The sequence below is a fragment of the Protopterus annectens genome, chromosome 9.part0, assembly GCF_019279795.1.
Source record: "Protopterus annectens isolate FY-2018-M chromosome 9.part0, PAN1.0, whole genome shotgun sequence".
Lineage (NCBI taxonomy): Eukaryota > Metazoa > Chordata > Ceratodontiformes > Protopteridae > Protopterus > Protopterus annectens.
Genome location: NC_056743.1, coordinates 1,914,913,203 through 1,914,935,175, shown reverse-complemented (window position 1 = coordinate 1,914,935,175; position 21,973 = coordinate 1,914,913,203).

Genomic DNA, 21,973 nt, shown 5'->3' with positions numbered 1-21,973 from the left:
AAAACAGAGACTCCAAAAAAACATACATACATACATATAATACATATATAAATGTGTATATGTATATATATATATATATATATATATATATATATATATATATATATGGATTCACTTCAGAAGCTCGAAATACTGAAATCTCGAATTTCATTATCTCGAGCCAAAGAAGTGGAACCCACAAAACAACAAAAACTAAAAACCGCGAAATTCAAAACCTCAAAAACCGGAAGTTTTGAATTTTGCGGTTTTACTACACACACACACACACACACACACACACACACACACACACACACACACACACACACCACCCACCACACAAACACACACAATCACTCTACTACATGAAAGCAGGGGAGCAAGCCCCACTGCACCCCCCCCATATGGGGGGGCTACTTCCCCCACACAACCCCCTACTTAAATATTCTCACTCCGAGGTCGCAGTACATACAAACACACACACAACACCACCACACAAGCTACTTTCTCTTCACACACACACACACACACACACACACACACACACACACACACGCACACATCACAGCAACAAAACACACTGACACACACCACAGCCCCTACCCAAACCCCTTAACACACATACACACTTACCTGAATACATAACCATAGCAGAACTTTAGAAGCGCAAAATTCAAACCCTCCGGTATTCGAGGTTTTGAATTTCGCACTTTTAAACTTTCGCTATTATGTGGATTTGGCTTCTTGGTCTCGAAATACTAAAATTCGAGATTTCAGTATTTCGAGCTTCTGAATGGAACCCATTTTTTATATATATATATATATATATATATATATATATATATACACACACATATGTATATGTATATATATAAAATATTTTCCGCCCGATCCTCCAGGAGCAAAGGAGAGGCAAGGAGGGTGGGACGCAAGAATAAAGGTGAGATGGACAACAAACATGGAATGTTATGGTGAGTACATAACTTCTTAATGTTATGTTGTCCTATCTTGCCGTAATTCTTGCTGGTTGGGATAGCGTTCCTAGCACCTTCATCCCTGGGTGGCTCAGGAAAACAGACTCTTCAGTACAGTGGATCCAAAGGAAGACCTGTTCCAGGAGGCCACGTCTACTTTGTAATGAGTAATAAAGTTATGAGATCTCGCCCACATGGCAGCTGCACAGACAGAGTCCATAAGAAGTTTAGCTTAAAAGGCCAATGAATCTGCAACCATTCTTGTGGAATGGCCTCTCACTTTGCCTGGTAACTTTCTGTTATTATAATTGTAAGTAAAAGAAATGCAGTCTGTAAGCCATTTTGACAGAGTCACCTTAGAAACTGGCAATCCTTTTCTTTTATCTGAAAAGGAAACAAAGATCTGGTCTGACTTCCAGAACTGTTTGGTCCTATGCAAATAGAAGCGTAGCTGTCTGTGTACATCTAGTTGATGTAATTTATATTCCGCCTTATTGCTAAAGTTGGGGAAGAACACTGGCAACTCAATAGATTGATTTAAATTAGTTTCTGAACAAACTTTTGAAAAGAAAGAGAGATTAGTTCTTAAAGATACTGTCTTTGTGGAAAACTATATAAGGATAGTGTCTACAGAAGGCTTGGAGTTCTGGCACCTGTCTGGTGGAGATAATGGCCACCAAGAAAAGAGTTTTCCATGCAAAAATGTTTCATCACATGATGATGCAGGCTCGAAGGGTGGCAAAATTAAGACAGATAGAACAAAATTTTAAGTCCCAAACGGGAGGAGGTTCTCTGATTGGGGGTCTCAGCAGAAAGGTACCTTTCAAAAAGACCTTGCATAGTTTGTGGGACATGATAGACATTCCCATTTCCCCAATATGGAAATTAGATATGACAGCTAGTTGTACTGTGATGGTAGCTGCTTCTGCACCCTCGTCAAAAAGCTTGGAGAGAAATTCTAGAACTGCTGTGATAGGAGCTGTAAAGGGATCTATATTGTGCTTAATGGCCCAGTATGAAAATCTTTTCCATTTACTGTAATACAGTTTTCTGGTGGAAGGTTTATGGGAAGTCAAGATATGTTTAACTGCAGAGGAAAAATTAAAACACCTGGCTACATGTGGAATTGGAGAAGCCATGCTGTCAACTTGATGGTTTGGATGGACGGATGGAACATTCTCGATGAGTGGGTTAAAAGGTCTGAAACTGGGTCCAGAATCCACGGTTCCTCCAGAAGATGGGACCAGGGGAAGGGGAACCAAATTTGTCGAGGCCAGTAAGGTGCAATGAGTATCATAGTGCTGTTCAACGTGCTGGCTTTCTGAAGTACTTTGAGTATTAAGAGGAAGGGTAGAAAAGCATGAAGAAGTCCCGGTGGCCAATCGTGTACGAGTGCATCTCCTGGTGACTTCTCGGGGGGGAGGGTTGAGGGCAAAGTAGCTGCTGCATTTGATGTTCATGGAAGTGGCGAAAAGGTTGCAGCAAGGCTGGCCCCATTTCTGGAAGATCTCTTGCGCAACTTCTTGTTTCAGGGACCACTCATGAGGCAACAGAATCACTCTGCTGAGTTTGTCCACTATCACACTGGATTTGCCCAGGATGTGCATTGCTATCAGAAAACGTTGAGAAGTAACAGCCCATTGCCATACTTGTTGTGCCTCTCGACATAGGGGATATGATTTGGTTCCTCCCTGTTTGTTTATGTACCACACTACTGACATGTTGTCTGTTTGAATTGCAATAGTTCCTACTGGAAGGGAGTCCTGGAATGCCTGCAATGCATACAGCACCACTTTCATCTTTAGGACATTGATATGCAAGTGGTTTTCATGCTCTCACCATATGCCTTGAACAGTCATTACCAGATAATGCCCCCCGAGATAATGCCCCCCGACCTGATCTGGGAAGCGTCGTGGTCAGTACAGCACTCGGTTGTGGGGATACAAACAGGCGACCCAAGGACAACTGGTTTATTTGAAGCCACCAGAGAAGATCCTTCTTGCATGAATCTGTAATAATTAGCTGATGTGACAGAGGTAGATCTTACATGGACCATTGGGCAAAGAGTAACCACTGGGGGACCCTCATGTGCTGACATGCTAGAAGAACTAGAAGAACTGCCGCTGCCATGGTACCCAGAACCTGTAACACAGACCTCTCCTGAACCTTTATTCTTGACACCAAGGTCCTGATTTGACAATGTAGGGACTGAATTGTCTTGGGGATAAGTTTTGCCACCATTTCCTTTGAATCCAACTCTGCGCCGAAGAAAGTAATATGCTGTGAAGGTGACAAGGCAGATTTTTTTTTTTAATTTATTGTAATGCCTAGCTTAGAGCAAAGAAGTGTTGTTTCGTCCCTCACTTGTAGTAGTAGATGCTTGATGGTGGCGGTCAGGATCCAATCTAGATATGGAAACACACGGAATCCTAGACGTCTCAAGTGAGCTGTAACCACTGCCATGAATTTGGTGAACACTCTCGGGGCTGTAGTGAGACCAAACAGCAGGGCTCGAAATTGGTAATGATTGGCTCCCAGTCAAAAGTGTGTTTCCTGGATCGCCTGTCCATCTTTATATGGTAGTACGCATCCTGGAGATCTATCGAGCACATCCAATTGTCTTTCCCAAGAAAAGGGAATATAGACTGCAGTGTCACCATCCGGAACTTTGATTTTTTTACAGATCCTTTCAATCTACTGAGATCCAAAATGGGCCTCCAGTCCCCTGTCTTTTTTGGAACTAAAAAAAAGCCTTGAGTAAGTTCCGGATCCAATTTGGTCTGTGGGGACCTCTTGGATGACTCTTTTTTTCTAGCAACTTATGTACCTCTGATGTTGCCTCGTCCCTCTGACCAGGTGGAATGTCTGGAATGGATTGATTTATGGAAGGAGGGTGGAAAAGGAAATGTAATAACCTCTGGATATGATTGTCTGTACCCATTTGTCTTGAGTGATTTCCAGTCAGGCATTTGGGTACAGTGAAAAGTGTCCCCCAGCTGCCTCCAGAGAAGAACAGGTAGGCCTCCTTTTGGGAAAACTGGAAGGGCCAGCCAGAGAACGTATCTCGGTCACCCTAATTCTGTGGACCCCCTCTGCCGCGAGGTCGATATCTTCCATTGTTACCTCCCCCTCTGCCTCTGGGGGAAGTTTCACCACGTGTGTCAGAAAAACCTTTTGGGGATTTTATGGAACCATATTTTCCCACCTTTCTGGCCTTTGGGATAAGGTCTACAGGGGGTGGAAAAATGGACTCCCACAGTAGACAAGGTTTTCCCTTCCTGTTCACACCCGGTCAAAGTTTCTTTCACCTTTGGTCTGAAAAGGGACGAACCATCAAAGGGGGCATTGGTGAGGGAAGACTTGAAGGGTTCAGCAAAATTGCATAAACGCATCCAGGAAAGTCTCCTCTAGGATATTCCTGTAGCTGCTGCCCTGCTCGCTCCATTAGCTGCATATGAAACCACTTTGTTGGGGGTGGAGAGCTGAGAGGAAACTTTATCTGCAATCTCTGAAGCTACAGTACCTGAAGAGTATCTCCCATTTTTTTGAACCTCGACTGCCTAGGTTCTTTATGCTCTTTCTGCTCTTTAGACATGCCTAAGACCAAAAAGGCGCTACCGATAGCAACTATGATAATAACTTGTCCAAAACTAGAAGCCAGCACTTAACATGAAAACACTGCAAAAAATGGCTTTAAATCAACATCAGCTATGAAAATGTGTTTACAGGGTAAACCATCAACAGCTAACCTACTAACTACAAGAACACACCACACACGTAATTATGTATATCTAAATACTAACCACTACAAAAGAAGAAAACTGAGTAGGAATCCTCTAACTAAAATGGATTCTCCTAAGCCAAAGGGAAACAAACGGGGATGCTAAGAACCCGCTAACTTAAATGGGTTCGCAACAACAGGGAAAGCTCTGTAGAAAAAATGAGCATGTGGAAGACCGTATGCCTAACAAACAGATGAGGAAACTTTCACTAACTAAATAATCAAAAAAACACATGAGACAATTCACACACAATAGAAAAGGCACTAAAAGAGATTTCCTATAAGAAGCTAAGAAAATATTGACAGGAATATAATAAATTAACTCCTTAGCCAACGAGCCAGCCATAAGACATCTCAATCACTTGAATGGCAAACGAGATCTGGGTATTCTACCCTAAGCATCATGGGATAGGGGTTAGCCTCGAACCAGTGGAAGCTCTCGAGCTTTTGTATTAGGCCAAGTCAGAACAGATGCTTGGTTCCGAACCCAACCAGCAAGAATTACGTTGAAATAGGACAACATAATATTAGTGATTTCCAGGACAGGAACTTTAGGTCGCAAGTGGAAGCAGGTTCAAAGGGTGATCATGTCAGGGATTGTAGTACTAGCATTAAATTCCAAGGTTCAGTGGGTTCCTTGAAGGGTGGTCTGATATGCAAAAGATGATGGGAGATTAGCAATGAGCCTTGAAAACCATTTTGAATGAGACAGTCACCAATGGTCTGAAAACATTTCTTCTCTTCACAATGCTTAAACAGTTGAAAGATGATGTATTTTGTTTTAGAGAGGTTTCATAGTTATATTATGTTATTAATTGTGAACTGCCAACACATTATTTTAAATGGAAATGTTTGTTTATGCTGTCTTGACTAGTTTTAAAAGGTTTTAAAAGTTGACATTTGTTTGTGATAGAGAGGAGCTGAATAGTTAATTAAGTGATGATGTCATTAATTATTTGAGGCTGCCACCCACAGGTATAAAAATTCAGTCTGTTGCAACTTATATTGTTCTAAAACAGTCCTGTTACCTGTGGAAGAAAGCTCTCAACGTGTGTTATTGCAAATAAAGCTTTTTTGCAGCATTCGACTCTAAGACTTCTTCCTTTCTTTTTAAATACCAGCAATGGTACTGGAAGAGGTTACCTCAAGGTAGTGGGAAAGGGCCTATACCAACGATGGTATTAAAGACTACCTAAAAAAACAGTAAGAAACACAGTAACAACAATAAATACACTACTAGTAAGACAGTGGGTAAACAACAATAAGATAAGGAAAGAAAAATATCAGAAGAACAAGTAATTTGAAAATTTCCAAAGTACTTAGCTGAGAGCTGGTTTGACACGGCTTTATGGTAATGCAGCAAACAAAATCTGAGGTAACAGGGAGAAGGACACTGTGGGTAAAAACTTAGCTCGAGAGTTTTTTTGGCTGGCACGAGCTTGTCACAAGGCCGACTCGGTTCCAAGAACGGAACCGACACCTATCAGTAAGGAATGAATGAAGATTAAAAACATCAGATCTTTTGTTATAGCAGCCCAGGCTTCTGAGTGCAAGGACAAATGTCCCCCGACTCCCTCCACAGGTGGGCAGTTGGGCAGCACTTGAAAAGCACTGAAAGGGCAAATAAAATGTATATGCCCTTTTCACCACTGTAGTGCGATCCTGGAGTTAGTATATATAGTAATGGGGTGAGGGGGGCACAGCCCCCACAAAGGGGGGTATGGGGGGGCATAGCCCCCCACCTACTTAGCTTTCATATTTATGAATCTCATTTCACTGAAAGCTAACAATATAAAACCAAACGTAGATGGGGGCTATGCCTCCCACACCCCCTCAACTATATATATATATATATATATATATATATATATATATAGAGAGAGAGATATATATATATATATATATAGAGATATATATATATATATATATATATATATATATATATATATATATATATATATATATATATATACTAACTCCAGGATCGCACTACAGTGGGGAAAATGGCACATATATTTTATTTGCCCAACAGTACTTACATTCAGTGAAATGAGTTTTCAGTAATTTGAGCTTTCAGCGATTTGGTGTGAGTGTTTTGAAATTCGGTGAAATAAGTTTTCAGTGAATCAAAGAAGACCTATATATTATATATATATATATACATATATAAAATCAGAAGAAAATTTTAGATTAAAGGAAATTAACTTTTTCACTTAGAACTATAAAACATATAAGAAAAGCAGTGAGAGATGGATCCCATGTCTGTACACAATGGCGGCAAACAAGATCTGAGGTGTTGGGGATGTGCTAGGGCATAAAGGGTAGAGGGAGGAGCTCAAGAGTTGGATCCAAAGTCTGAAGTATGCATTTGAGACAGATCCAAGGAAGAATGAAAAGGACAACATCAGATTCTCTGGATATTCTACTTGGCACCCAGGTGTCTTTGGTGATGGCCGTCCAGGCTTCTGGGTGTAGAGATAACCAACACAGGACTGCCTCCAGAGTGCAGAAGTTCATCAACCTTTCAGGACGGGTGAAAGGGCTTCTCAGAGAAAGGACCTCTGACACCCTGGTGTTGCAGGCCTCCTCTGCTACAAGGGTGATACCTGCCATTAGAGTTCCCCCATCTGCCACAGGGGAATCTGTCTCTGTAGGAATTGTTGGAAGACCCTTGCATCTTGTGAAAGCACATCTTTCTACCTTCTCTTTGGTTCCAGGAAAAGGTCCTCTGATGGGTAGAAAAACATATCCCTATGGCAGATAATATCTTCCCATCCTGTTAGCTCTGGGAAAGTGTTTCCTACATCTTAGGGCCAATCAAGATGGATCCATTAAAGGAAGCATTGATGAATGATGTCTTGAAGGGCTCTGCAAATTCACCAATGCGCATCCAGGTGTACTTTCTTACGGCAATTCCTGAACCTGCTGCTCTTGAAGCTCCCTCAGTGGCATGAGAAATCAGATGCCTAGGTTTTTGATAGGGATCAAAGGGTGGCCAGTTATGAAGAAACTGTCTTCTTTTTCTCTGCAGACATGGACTCTGAAAGGGCGTTGGAAAATTCCTTGATCGATTTACTCTAAAATCTAGTAATGTATGCTAAATAGCTCAGTGACCTGAGCGCAAAGATCACTGATACATAAACATGCTTCCCAAATCTGTCCAACTTCCTGGACTCTCTGACAGGAAAACAGACAAAAGAACTCTGTTCAGCAAGTTCTTTCTTGGCGGTTGTTGCTATCACTACAGCATTCACTGGGGACCCTTCCTCTAATGATCGATCTTTTGGTGGAATGAGTTACTTATCTGGTCTCTTAGGGACAGGCTGCATGACATCTGCATCCTTACAAGCACAGTGGAAAATTAAGTCTACCATCTCACCCACTGGGGTACTACTAAGGACGTAGCTGAGCTGCACTGACTCCTCCTGGGGGGGGGGGGGGGTCAAAAGATGAACCACATTTCTGTCTCAAATGTTCACGGATTCCACCAAAAGAGATATCCTCAAGGAGTGATCTGGAGGACCACTCTCCTAAATCAAAGTAAGTGCCTTCTGTCAAAGACTCCAACTGGGAATTAAATGTCTCCTTTCGCATGTACACTTTTCAGGGGGCTCACCTGTGGGATGCTCTGCTGAGGACTCAAACATGTGAGCAGAATCCTGGATGAGGACTGTTTCTAGGCCTGACCGGGCCAGCTGTTCAGATGGAATAGGAAGAAAAGACTCAGTATCTAAAGTAAACAGTTGTGAGGGATGTCTTGTTTACAGAGGTGGAAAACATTCTCTCCACTACCTCAAAGGCAGAGGTCAGGGAAGAACCAAGAACCAACCTGGTAGGAACCAAAGCCATCTGCAAAGGATGGCTCTGAGTGCTCCCACAATCCTGTCTCAATGCAGAGGTCAGAGCTAAGCTGTTCAGTGTCAAGACTCTGAGGGGGAATGGACAGCTCTGAAAACATCAGAGATGAATGCAACCCCCACCCAGATTTGGTGTTGAAACTATGGCTCTGAGATCTTTCCAGCTCCGACAAAGTCTGAGCCATCTGTTTCAGAGAGGGTGTCAGAGTTGATGAAGGCCAGTCCTTAGGATCAACACAGACAAACATCAGGGTTCTTGGGTCAGAAGATTTTGAAATCAGGGGACAGATCGGAGTAAAAGTCAAAAGATGGGAATGGACCGGTGGTAGGCTCACCGATCTGATAGGAGATGGAAACGGAATAACTCCCAACTGAATCTGGGTTCTAAGAAATTTCTCATCATCGTGTCCACATCAACTTCTGTTAAGCTCCTTCTTGACCTGAGGGATGAAGAGGTTGAAGGTGGTCTGAAAACCTGTTGAGGTGTCTCTTGTAAGAAAGGTGATTGGAGCCACAAGGAAATAGGCTCTGCAAAGAATCCAGGTGACCTGTGGAATGGAGACTGATTTGCATTAAGTCAAATCCAAGGGAGCAGTTGGATCCAAGGATCTCAGTTTGAATTGAGTCATATCGAAAGAAGCAATCACATCCAAGGACTATGCAATTTCCTTGGGTCAATCCAAACTCAAAGCAGAAGGAGGGCAGTGATCAGAGGAACGCTTCTTCAAATCCTTAACCTCGCCAGCTGAATCCCCCATGGGTTTTTCTGATGATTTCTTGGAGGTGGGGGGAGATTCAGAAGATGGAAGCAGGCCTTTCAACACAAGCTTGCTTCTGCACTTGACTAGTGCTCAGTGATTAAACCCTGCAAACATGTCACAATATGAGTTACGGTGCCCTGCTTTGAGACAATACGTGCTCTCAGACTGGACGTCTGAATAGGGAATTCTGTGACAACAAGATGAGCATTTTTTTAAAACCAGTTGTTTTGTCAGACATCTTGAACCAACTGACAGCAACAGCAACAGCAACTATAATATCAGAAAGGTAAGGAAGGCAAGAACAGAAGGACTACCAACAATGGTAAAACAAAAATACCAGCAATGGTACAAACAGAAATACCAAGAATGGTAGCAGGAAGGAGTAGCTCAACACTGAGGTAGTAGAAACAAAAACAGAATCAATAGCAGGGGCACGAGGCCCTACAAGACCTATATCCAAAAAACTCTAACTAAATAAATATTATATTTTTAGACAAAAAAAGTGGTGGAAACAAGGAACTAGACAAATAGCTACCTGCTAAAGAAAAAAAGAAAAATAATGACTTATCTAACGCCAACAAACCATTTGAGCTACAGGTGACCACATCCAAATACTAAAGCACCAAACAATAGCTGAGGTGATCCAGGCTAAAGAGAGCATTATGGGTAAGAGGAGGAGCTCAAGCTATGGAGCCACAGTGTACTGAAGTGGCCAAAGCCAGAACCGGGGTATGATCTGAGACATGACGATTGAAGAACAGACAAAAAAGACATCATCGAATCAAACTTTAACTTATGAGCCTGACAATTCAAAATTCTGAAAATTCAGTTTGCAAAAGCATACACTTTCTTCCCACACATCAATAAATTTCTCATCCTTATCAGAAATAGTAAGATTTGGAATTAACTGTTTAGTAGCAGTGGGATTAACTAAAGCTACAGCTGCTGGGTGAAGTTTGGGAAGAGTGTATAATAAAAACTTAGACTGAGAAACTTTATAAAGCCTATCTGCCTTTTTATGGGCAGCTAGCTGCCCGTCAGAAAAATTGCAGGAAGTAACACACATCCTCCAAGGCAGACAAAACTGGAGAAATAGGAGCAGGTTCTAGAAATTCCTTCTGTAACAGCTCATAGTACTTTCTAAGGGACTAAAAAACCGCAGTGTCCTCCCAATGAAAACACTGGCACATTCTAAAAGTAGTTTCAGACAAAGAGAAACCTGCACAGAGAAAATCAGAAACTGAGCTTTCCTCTGTATCTGAAACAGAAATCTGAGGAGAAAACCCTGTATCCATCCCTTCATTCTCCTCCCCAGACTCAGAATCTTGAATCTCTTCAGGACACAATGTATCCCGCTTTCTTTTACCAGAAACTACCTTATAAGAAGGCTCAATAACCTGAATTAAACCATGAGCCAGACCCAGTAAACTAACTCCTGACTAAAAGAAATTTAAGAAGGAATAGATAAATGCTTAATTTTCTGTTTCTTTTTTGCCAGGAAAAATAGGACCAACAGTGCTATTAGTGGCAGAAGCAACTTCCCTAGGAATGGGCACAACATTTTGACAAAACAGGGAAGACTTCCTTGTTCCCTCATCCAGGACTGACAACAGTGTCTCTCCTTTGCCCACTGAGGGGACCCCAACAGCTGCACAGGATCTGACTAACCTCCACTCTACAGTGGCTGTAAATGCTACACCAGAGGGATTCAGGTTAAAAGATAAGTGGTTTGAGGTAAAACAAATGGCCACAGAAGAGTCATTCACCTGTGGCTGAGGCAAATTGCTAGCCTGCTGTAATGGAAAAAGCTTATCTCTTTCTTTCTATGGCTGGAAGAAGAACTGACCACGGAGCCAACAGTTTGTTCCAAGGTCACGCTGAAAATGGTGCCTCTTTCCTGGGAAAAACAAGCAGTAAATGCCAGAAAAAAATCTTTAAAGTTCACTTATTTCTCAAAGAAACATAGTAAAAAGTGATTTAAAACTCTTTGTCAGCCCCACAAAATAAAATAAACACAATTTCTCCACAGAAAAAAAAATGTTTTTCAGGTATTTTAAGCAAATTTTAAACAGAAGAGTGCTTCTGTTTAAAAAAAGTACAGCACAGTCTTGTGACAGCCAATTAATCCACAAATCCCTAGCTTTAAAATACCCTTCATAAAGGGGAAAGTAAAAATAATAAGAAAAATTATTAAGTGGAAGTTTTCTTCCCCAAAGAGAACTTATCTGTCCAGCAAGGGAACAGCACAAGCCGACCATCAATCCTCAAAAGCCTCACAGGTGTGCACTGTTTGGCAGCAGTAAAGCTCTGAAGGGCTTGGCAGCCAAACTTGTCTTTTAGTCTGCTCAGGTCAAGCTGCCTGATAGTTTGGGCACATGGAAGATATCCTGAAGCTTTGTAAGCTGTACGGCTGTTATATCCCTTACAGGATATAACCCAATTTAGCCAAGGCTACTGCAGCAGTGATCAACATCATGAACATCCATTGTTGCCTGGGCTAGAAGGGAGTCACCACAATGATTTTTGGGCATTCCTGCTGAATCTTCAGAAGTACTCTGAATAACAGTGGAAAGGGTAGTAAAGCGTACTGGAACATTCCTGTTCAAGGAAACGAAAAGGCATCCATCTTCCACATCTTCTTAAATGGAGTCCTGGAGCAGAAATTTGTCAGTTGATTGTTCAGAGAGGGGGCAAAAAGGTCTAAATGAGTTTTCCACAGATGGCTCAAATCTTGGAAGACCCCCAACCTGTTTTCCATTCATGAGGGTCTGCCTTTTTCCTGCACATCTTGCCTCCCACACAGTTTTGCTCTGAAGGAATGTAGGATGCCTGAGGAGTGACACTGTGCCGTAAAATTGTATCTCATGCTAAAATGGCTAATCTGCAAAGGAGGTATGTTCGGTAACCATTTAAAATGTTGGGACATGCTACAGCAAGTTCTAAAATGCAGAGACTGAATGACTGAAAGATGAGACTTGTATATACTAAGTTCAAGATGTCATTTATTGAAATATTCTCTTTTCTTCAAGGTACGGTAATCTTTGAATTGGTATACATAAGTTTGGGGGTGTGGGGGGATTGCACCCCCCACAAAAAGAAGTTTTAAGGAGAAGAGTGATTTTTGAGATTTGGTTTTCTCCTGGGTTTCAGTCTTTTTTTTATTTCGTCTTTTCTGCATCTGGCATTTTGAGTGCTGACATTTCAACAGGGAACTGTAAGAGCTGGTTCCCTATTGCTTATTTACATACCACATTACTGCTGTATTCTGTGTAACTACTACAGCTTTGATAAGAGCTAGCATCTCTTTTATGTTTAAGTGATTTGGTCTGTCTTTCAAGTCCCAGAGACACTGCACTTGTATCACCTATGCTACTGCTCCCGAAGCAAAGTCAAAGGCATCTGTAGTGACAGACTGCTTTAGAGCAGAAGAAGAGAAGGGGAGGCCTGGACTCAGGGGTATTTGATGTCTCCACCAAGTGGTTTCTCTTTTCCCAAATCCCAGAACTGGAATTTGAAAAGATAATATATTTGGTGCTGGGACCAAAGAGATTTCAGATGCCACTTCATCTTTCTCATGTAGAATCTTGCAACAGGTATCATGAGAATCATGGATACCATGAGACCAAGAAACGTACGATATTCCCTTGCAGTGACTGAAATCTGAGTGGAAAACCATTGGAAAAGAATGAAATATAGGTCTATTTTTCCTGTGAAAGAAAAGTGCTTGGTAATGAGGTGTCTAGCAGACACCCCAGAAACACAATACTGTGTGATGGAGTCAAAAAATACTTCTGAATGTTCTCGTGGAATCCCAGCCTATACTGGAGCTATCTCACTCACTGACACTTTGAAAAATACTCTGCAAAGATAAACCAGATGTCTAAATATAAATAAATGTGGCTACCCTGTTGTTTGCAATGGGCTATGACAGGAGCTAAACACTCCGTGAACACTCTAGGAGTAGTGGATGGCTCAAAGTGTAAGACACAGATAAAAAATGTTGTACTCACCATAACATTCCATCTGTGTTGTCCATTTTCCTTCTTCCTCAACTGATGGGTTCAGATCCGAGACTTGGATCTGAATCAGCCACTCCTAACAGATCACTGGATCCAAAAACTCTTGGGCTCCTCCCTTTACCCATAATGCCCCACCAACCTAACATCCTTCAGATCGAGTTTCCTGCCCCTAGATATAAAAGAACAACATTTTACAGACATTACCAAAGGCAGAAAGGAAGAAAAAAGATGGAGCTTAAACAAGGAACATAGGTTCCTGGACAACGTTTAGATCCACCCAGAAGCACAGAGAGCAAGCAGGTGGGCAGGAAGTGGAGGAAGAATGAAAATGGGCAACACAGATGGAATGTTATGATGAGTACATAACTTTTTTATCTGATGTTGTCCTATTTCAATAATTCCTCAACTGATGGCACAGATCCCAGCTACTGTAACCTTCGGAGGCCATCATGGGAGGAAATTCTGGAGTACTGCAGAGCCAAAGGCCACTCCGTTCCTGGAAATCAAATCTAATTTGTAATGAGCAATAAAGGTGAGAGAATTAGTCCAACTTGCTGCTGCACAAATGCCATCTAAGGAAGCCACTGACCAGAAGGCTGAAGAGAGTGTCACAGACCTTGTGGAATGAGCTCTAGGATGTTTGGGCAAGGATAAACCTTTTTCACCATAAACAAAAGAGATACAATCAGTTAACTATTTGGCCAAAGTAACTTTGGATACTGGTTTGCTGAATCTGTTAGGAGAAAAGGAAACAAATAAATGGTCAGATTTCCTGAAGTCTTTTGGTTCTGTGAAGGAAAAAGCTAATTTGTCAATGCACATACAAAAGGTGGAGCATACACTTTCCCTTATTTGAAAGTTAGGAAAAACTGGAAGATTAATGACCTACTTTATGAATGACTCAGATGCTACTTTTGGCAAGAAAGATGGATTTCTATGCAGGGACGCCTGTCTCAATGAAAAACCAGATAAGGAGGTTTAGAAGATAGAGCCTGGAGCTTGGATACTCATCTAACTGATGTAATAGTAACCTAAAATATGTTTTTACAAGACAAAAAAATTTAACTTCTGCTTTGTCAGAAGGATCGAAGGGAGCTTGTGTCAAGGCCTGAAGTACGATAGTTAAATCCCAAGGAGGAATAGGATCCTTTAACAGGGGTCTAAGTAGAAAGGTTCTCTTAAGAAAGGCTTTACATAGCTTAAATGAGGCTAATGTAGAATTATTTTCACCTAATTAGAAGTTAGAAATGGCAACCAATTGAAATTAAATAGTTGAAAAACTAGACCCTTCACTGAAAATCAAAGCTAAAAATTCAAGGATAGACGGAAATGGTGCTGAAAAAAGATCCAGGTCCTTGCTAAGGGCCCAGAAAAAAAGAAGTTATGTACTCACCATAACATTCCATGTGTGTTGTCCATCTCGCCTTCATTCTTCACTGGTTGGGACAGCGTCCCTAGCACCATATTTCTTGGGCGGCTCATAGGAGAATATTCTTCAGAGTGTTGTTCATCTCACCTTCATTCTTCACTGGTTGGGGCACTGTCCCTAGCACCATATTTCTTGGGCGGCTCACAGGAGAATATTCTTCAGAACAGTGGACCCAAAAGAGGCCCTGTTCCTAGAGGCCAAATCCACTTTGTAATGAGTGATAATGGTATGAGGCCTTGCCCATGTTGCAGCAGCACAAATGGTATCAATTAGTAGTCTAGCGTGAAAAGCAGAAGAAGCTGCTATGGCTCTCGTAGAACGACCCTTAACTTTGCCAGGAAGATCTTTGTTGTTAGATTTGTATGTAAAAGTAATACAATTCGACAGCCATTTTGAAAGTGTGACCTTAGATACAGGAGCACCTTTCTTAGCTTCTGAAAATGAAATAAATAATTGGTCAGATTTTCTGAAGTCCTTTGTCCTATGTAAGTAGAAATGTAATTGTCTATATACATCCATTTGGTGTAGCATATATTCTGCCTTGTTGCCATAGCTGGAAAAAAACACTGGTAGATCTATGGACTGATTTAAATTAGACTCAGAGCATACTTTTGGTAGCAAGGATGGGTTTGTTCAAAGGGATACTCTGGCTTTGTGGAAAAGCATGTAGGGGGGGCTTTATCGATAATTCTTGCAGCTCTGAAACCCTTCTAGCAGAAGTGATGGCAATCAAAATAATTGATGTTCGTCGTCTCCCATTGCTGCAGTCCTGACAAATGGGTACTCCGCTGCCCACCATCGGCCCGAATACCAAAGGGCTAGAACCGGCGTCGGTCATGGGCGCCTGAGACTGACGTAAGTACTTGTCAGTACAAATGCGCATGACCGACGCCATAACCTCAGTCTTTCTTGCCGCATGGTCCTAAGCAGAAGCAGTTTTTGCAAGTGCCGTTCGGCGTTCTGGAATTGTCGGTTTTCGAGTTTCAGACTGGATACCAAGTTGGCTAAGTACCCTGTTGGGGACATTTTTTGTCTTTTTCTTGCCTCAGTATTGCCGGATGTCAGAAAAAGTTAATAACTGTATTTCTTGTGGGAAACAGATTCCTCATAGGGATTACCATTCACTCTGCATTCCTTGTTTAGGGCCTGAGCACGACGTTGTTGGGTGTCGCTTTTGTGCTACTTTTAACAAGCGTACTATTAAACGTCGGTTGGACTGTGCTAGGCTGGTGTTTGGTAAACGTTGTAATTATAACATGCCGTCGGATTCTCCGACGACTGGTTCTTCTAAGAAGCGCAAAGAAAAGTCTTTGCGGTCCAAACAGGATGAGGCGTCCACTCCGGACGTCGGTTCTGTGGAACCACTGACTGCTTCAGTGGCTCCTTCTGACAGTTTACCAGTGTGTCAAGGGGAGCCTTTGTTACTGCAGGAAGTGGCTTCTCCTGTGTTAGGCCAGGCTGAGGGTGCTTCTTTGTTGTCAGTGGCTTCCTCCCCTCATAGGGTAGTTAGACCTCCTCCTTCTCAAGGCAAAGGCCATTCTAAATCTAGATCTATCCCTGCTGGTGCTAATCCCCAGGGTCCAGCTCCTAGGAAGCACATGTTAAAGATGGCTGAAGATTTGATTACTTTAATTAGGGGTTCCATGCCCCCCCCTGTGAAGAGGCCCAGGATAGACACAGAGTTGGAGGGTCTGGTTCAGTCTTCCAATGAGTCAGATTCCTCTGTGGAAGAGCTTCAGGATTTCCCTCCCTATTCTGATTCAGAGGCTGAGGACGCTACTCCTCTCGTCCCCTCCGGAAGATTTTTCTTTCTCTGAAACTTTGCATTCCATGAGGGAACATTTCCAGTGGGATGGCCAGGATTATTCTGATTCTCGTAAAAGGCTAAGGGAATTCTTGTTTTTACCTCAGCACAGGCCTTTGGCTATTCCCCCTGTACTGGATGTTGTTCAGGATGTATTTTCTGAGGCTGCCCTTAACCCAGATTCTCTGCCTCCTGCCCCAGTTAAACCAGATAGATACTACAGGGTTCGAAGCTCACAAGTACTTGTATAAGAGTCCTAGGGCTGATCCAGAAACTATTTCTCAAGGCCCCAAAGGTGTTAAGGCTTCTGTGGTTAAGAATCCGGTTCCTCTGGACAAGGATGCTAGGGCCCTGGATAGGTGGGGTAAAAAACTGTATACCTCTTCTACTTTGGCTATAAGAGCTTTAAATTGTCAATTTCATATGCTCAGGTATCAGAATTATTTGCTAAGTCAATTGAAATGTAAAGTGGATGCTTTAGCTGAAGGTGTTGACTGTAAGGGGCTTCAGGATTTAGTGCATGCTTCAGACCAGGTTGGTAAGCATTCTTTGCAGTGTGGTTTTGATGCTTTACAAGCTTCTTTCAGGGTGGCTGCTACTAGTTCTGTTGTTCGCAGACATGCCTGGCTTAGAGATCAGTCCTTGTCAGAGCATGTTAAGGCTCGCATTATGGATGCTCCTTTGCAATCTGATGTTCTTTTTGGCCCTCCAGTGGAATCAGTTTTGAAAAAAATGGAGGAAAAAGCTAAGTCTATGCAGACGGTAAAGGACTTCTTACAGGTTCAGCCCCCTAAGTTCAGTAGGAATTGGCCTGCTAAGGGATGGTCTTTTCCCTCTTCGGATTTTCATTCTAGGGGCAGGTCGAGGCGTGGTAGAGGTAGGGCTTCCTCTCAGGGCCCTGTTACTTCTAGGCCTTTGAATTCTTTTACCCCTTCTGCTGGGGTGGGCAGGGGTCAGTCCTTTCGGAAGCAGTCTCAATGACCTGTGTCTTCAGCTGCCGGACTCTGCTTTGCTGGCAGCTCCTCTAGGAGGAAAACTGGGACTTTTCAAAAGGAATTGGCATTTGGTTACCCAAGACAAATGGGTATTGGACATTATAACTCGAGGCTACAAGTTTTATTTTCACACATTCCCTCCTTTCAAAGGTATGCCGGATGTGCCTCATCAGCAAAGACTGGAAGCGCAGGCACAGATTTTTCTCTGCTCGGTTGGGAGCAATACAGGCAGTTCCTTCTGTGGAAAGAGGCACGGGTTTTATTCCGTCTTTTCTTAGTGCCAAAGAAGGGAAATACTTGGAGGCCCATTCTGGATTTATCCATTCTAAACACCTTTCTGGAAATTCCGAAATTCAAGATGTTGACACTGCAGCAGCTGTTGCCTATGCTAGGCAGAGATCACTGGATGGTGACTTTGGATCTCAAGGAGGCCTATCTTCACATTCCTATCAGGCCCAGTTGCAGGAAATTCCTGAGGTTTCGGACTGGGAATTTGCATTATCAGTTCTCTGCATTGCCCTTTGGCTTATCTACTGCGCCCAGGGTATTCACAAAAGTCCTGGCTCCAGTAATAGCTTTTCTCCGGCTAAGCGGAATTCAAATTTATCCTTATCTGGACGATTGTTTGATACTGGCTCAGGGCAAGCACGAACTTCTTCGACATCTGCAGTATGTGATGACAGTTTTCAGATGCCTAGGGTATTCTGTGAATGAAATAAAGTCCAGTCTAGTACCCTCACAGGAGATGTGTTTTCTGGGTGTGAGACTGAATACAGCTACTCAGATGGCATCTCTTACCCCGGACAAACAAAGAAATCTTCACCTATACTTCCAACAGCTATCCGTAATGTCCAGGCTGACTGCAAGAACAGTCCTTCAAGCCTTGGGGTTCATGGCATCTTGCATTCTAGTACTTCCCAATGCCAAACTGCATATGAGGAAGCTACAATGGTATCTCAAAAGCGTTTGGACTCAACACAGCCACGATTTGGATACTGTCATTCGATTCTACCTTGCATTCAGAAAGAATTTGTGTGGTGGGCTCAGGAATGTCACCTAAACAAGGGACTCTCTGTGACCCAACCGAGGCAAGTCAGATATTAACGACAGACGCCTCGAGTCGGCCTGGGGAGCTCATTTCAAAGGAAAATGGATTCAAGACCTTTGGCCCCGGAGCTGCTTCACTTGCATATCAACATGAAGGAGATGCTGGCAGTTCAATTTGCATTGAAAGCATTCAAGGATCTACTTCGACCGGACTGGTGTTGATTCGAACAGTCAACACAACTGTCATGTGGTACATCAACAAGCAGAAGGGAACTCATTCTTACCCTCTTTGCAGACAAGCAATGCTGTTATGGGAAACTGCTTTGGATCTGCACATCACTCTTCGAGCACAGTTTCTGCCGGGAGCACAAAATTCGTTAGCAGATGTTCTGAGCAGACAGATGGTGGATCCTCACGAATGGAAGTTGGACCCTCAGGTATTTCTTCAGTTGACCATGGCTTGGGGAACTCCAGACATAGATCTGTTCGCTTCTCCTTTGAATTCCCAACTACCTCTGTTTTGCACAAGGCTGTTTCATCCGAAAGCCTGGAAAATAGATGCACTATCCTTCAGTTGGAGCAACCTTCACGTGTATGCCTTTCCTCCTCTGCCTCTTCTTCCAAAGGTCCTGTTGAAAGTCAGGAGGGACAAACCTTGCATGATCCGTATAGCGCCGGATTGGCTTCGTCAACATTGGTACCCTCTGTTGAGGAGCCTAATTCATGGGACACCTTGGCCATTACCACGTATTCCTCACTTATTGTCTCAAGAAAATTAGAAGTTATGTACTCACCATAACGTTCCATCTGAGTAGGTGTATTCATTTGTCTGCAACCTGTGGGTTATGGATCCGATATCGGATCCGAACCGGCATGGTTTTCCAGCTATGGATCCAAGCTCTCAGCTCCTCCCCTCACCCATAATGCCCTGCTCTACCCTCATGACCTCAGATCGAGTTTGCCAAAGCAACAACACCCTGAAAAGGGTAACATAGAATATGCAGGAAACTGAAAGGCCAGGGGGATAGGAGGGCGGGATGGTTGCAGACAAATGAATACACCTACTCAGATGGAACGTTATGGTGAGTACATAACTTCTAAATCTGAAGTAGGATATTCATTTGTCTGCAACCTGTGGGACAGAGTCCCCAGCTACCTGAATCTTGGGCGGCCATCATGGAAGGATATTCGAGCACCAGGAGCCAAAGGATGCTCTACCCCTAGATGCAAGATCCAACTTATAGTGGGAAATAAAAGTATGAGATGAAGCCCACGTGGCTGCTGCACAAATATCATCTAGAGGAATCCTAGCCTTGAAGGCTGCCGAGGTAGATACTGACCGTGTTGAATGGGCATGAACACCCTCCGGTGCGGGCCTTCCTGAAGCTTGATAAGCCAATAAGATGCACTGTGAAATCCAGCGGGACAGAGAAACTTTAGAAATTGGCTTGCCCAAATTGAATTTTGCAAAGGAAATAAACAACTGGTCGGATTGTCTATGACCAGCCGTCCTGTTCAGATAAAATCTAAGTTGCCTGTGAACATCTAATGAATGTAGCTTATATTCACCTTTGTTTTCATATTTAGGGAAGAAAACAGGGAGGTTAATGGACTGATTGATGTTTGCTTCAGAAGCGACTTTAGGAAGAAAGGACGGGTTGGTCCTGAGGTAGACACGGTCCGGATGAAATACCAAGTAAGGAGGTTTAGCTGATAATGCTTGAAGCTCAGAAACTCTCTTGGCCGACGTAATGGCTACCAAAAAGGCTGTCTTGTAGGACAAGAATTTGAGATCCACCGTAGCCGCTGGCTCGAAAGGAGGCGGTCAAGGCCTGTAGGACCAGAGAGAGGTCCCAAGGAGGAACTGCTTGCTTTATAGGGGGCCTGAGAAGAAAAGTACCTTTAAGAAAAATTTTACACAATTTGGCTGACATAAGAGGATTAGAGTCATGGCCAATGTGATAATGAGAAATTGCCGCCAGTTGTACTTTGACTGTGGAACTGCTGGCACCATCGTTAAAGAGAGTGGTTAGAAAGTCAAGCACTAATGGAAGAGGAACCGTGAAGGGATTCAGGCCTTGCCGCTCGCCACAAAGAAAAGCGTTTCCACTTGCTGCGGTAAACCTTTCTAGTGGATGGTTTATGAGCTGCCACCAAAATTGCCTTAACAGGTGACGAAATACCGGAGTCCTGATCAAGAGTGGAACTGGAGCAGCCAAGCGGTCAGCTTCAGGTTGTCCAGATTCGGAGGAGGAATGCAGGATGGATGGGATATCAGATCCGGGATGGGATCTAGAATCCAAGGAGGATTCACCGAGTGAGACCTTAGGAAGGGGAACCAGATCTGTCGAGGCCAAACGGAGCAATGAGAATCATTCTGCAACCCACCCGAGAGGCTTTCTGAAGAACTTGGAGCATCAGAGGCAAGGGTGGATAAGCATACAGAAGACCGGGTGGCCAAGCATGCACCAGAGCGTCTCTTGGGGAACCTCCGGGAGGAGGTATCAGAGCGAAAAAAACTGTCGCACTTGGTGTTTGAGGGAGAGGCAAAAAGATCGCATGAAGGGGTTCCCCACCGTGCGAATATGCGTTCCGCTACTCGACAATTGAGAGACCACTCGTAAGGCGTCAGAATGGTGCGACTGAGCTTGTCCGCTAGGATGTTGGACCGACCCGGAATGTGCGTTGCTATTAGAAAGCGGTTGGTGGAGATTGCCCATTCCCAAACTCTCATGGCTTCTCGACAAAGAGGTAAGACCTTGTTGCCCCTTGCTTGTTGATGTACCAGACCACAGACATGTTGTCCGATTGAATCGCAATTGTTCCCAAGGGAAGAAAGTCCTGAAGTGCTAGCAACGCTAAGAGCACTGCTCTCATCTCTAGAACATTGATATGCAGTAAGGTCTCTGAATCGTCCCACGTGCCTTGGGCGGTCCGGCCTCAAAGTGCCCCCACCCGAGGCGGAGGCGTCCGTGGTCACCGTGGCGAGAGGGGAGAAGCACAAAATGGGCGGCCCCTGTGGAGCTCCGGGGAGTGAAGCCACCACAAGAGGGACCGCTTGCAAGCCTTGCTGATCGCAATGGGATGATGCATGGGGAGAGCAAGGTATGACCACTGTACTAAGAGCGTCCACTGTAGAATGCATATTGAGCCTGGCAAGAGGAAGAAGTGCTATAGCCGATGCCATGGACCCTAGAGCCCTCAGGACCAACTCCGCCGGAACAGAACTTGAATGGAGAATGGCCCGCACCTGGAGCTGCAGATTTTGAACTCTGTCCGCAGTGAGGAAGGCTCGTAAACTCCTTGTGTCTAGCCTGGACCCTATAA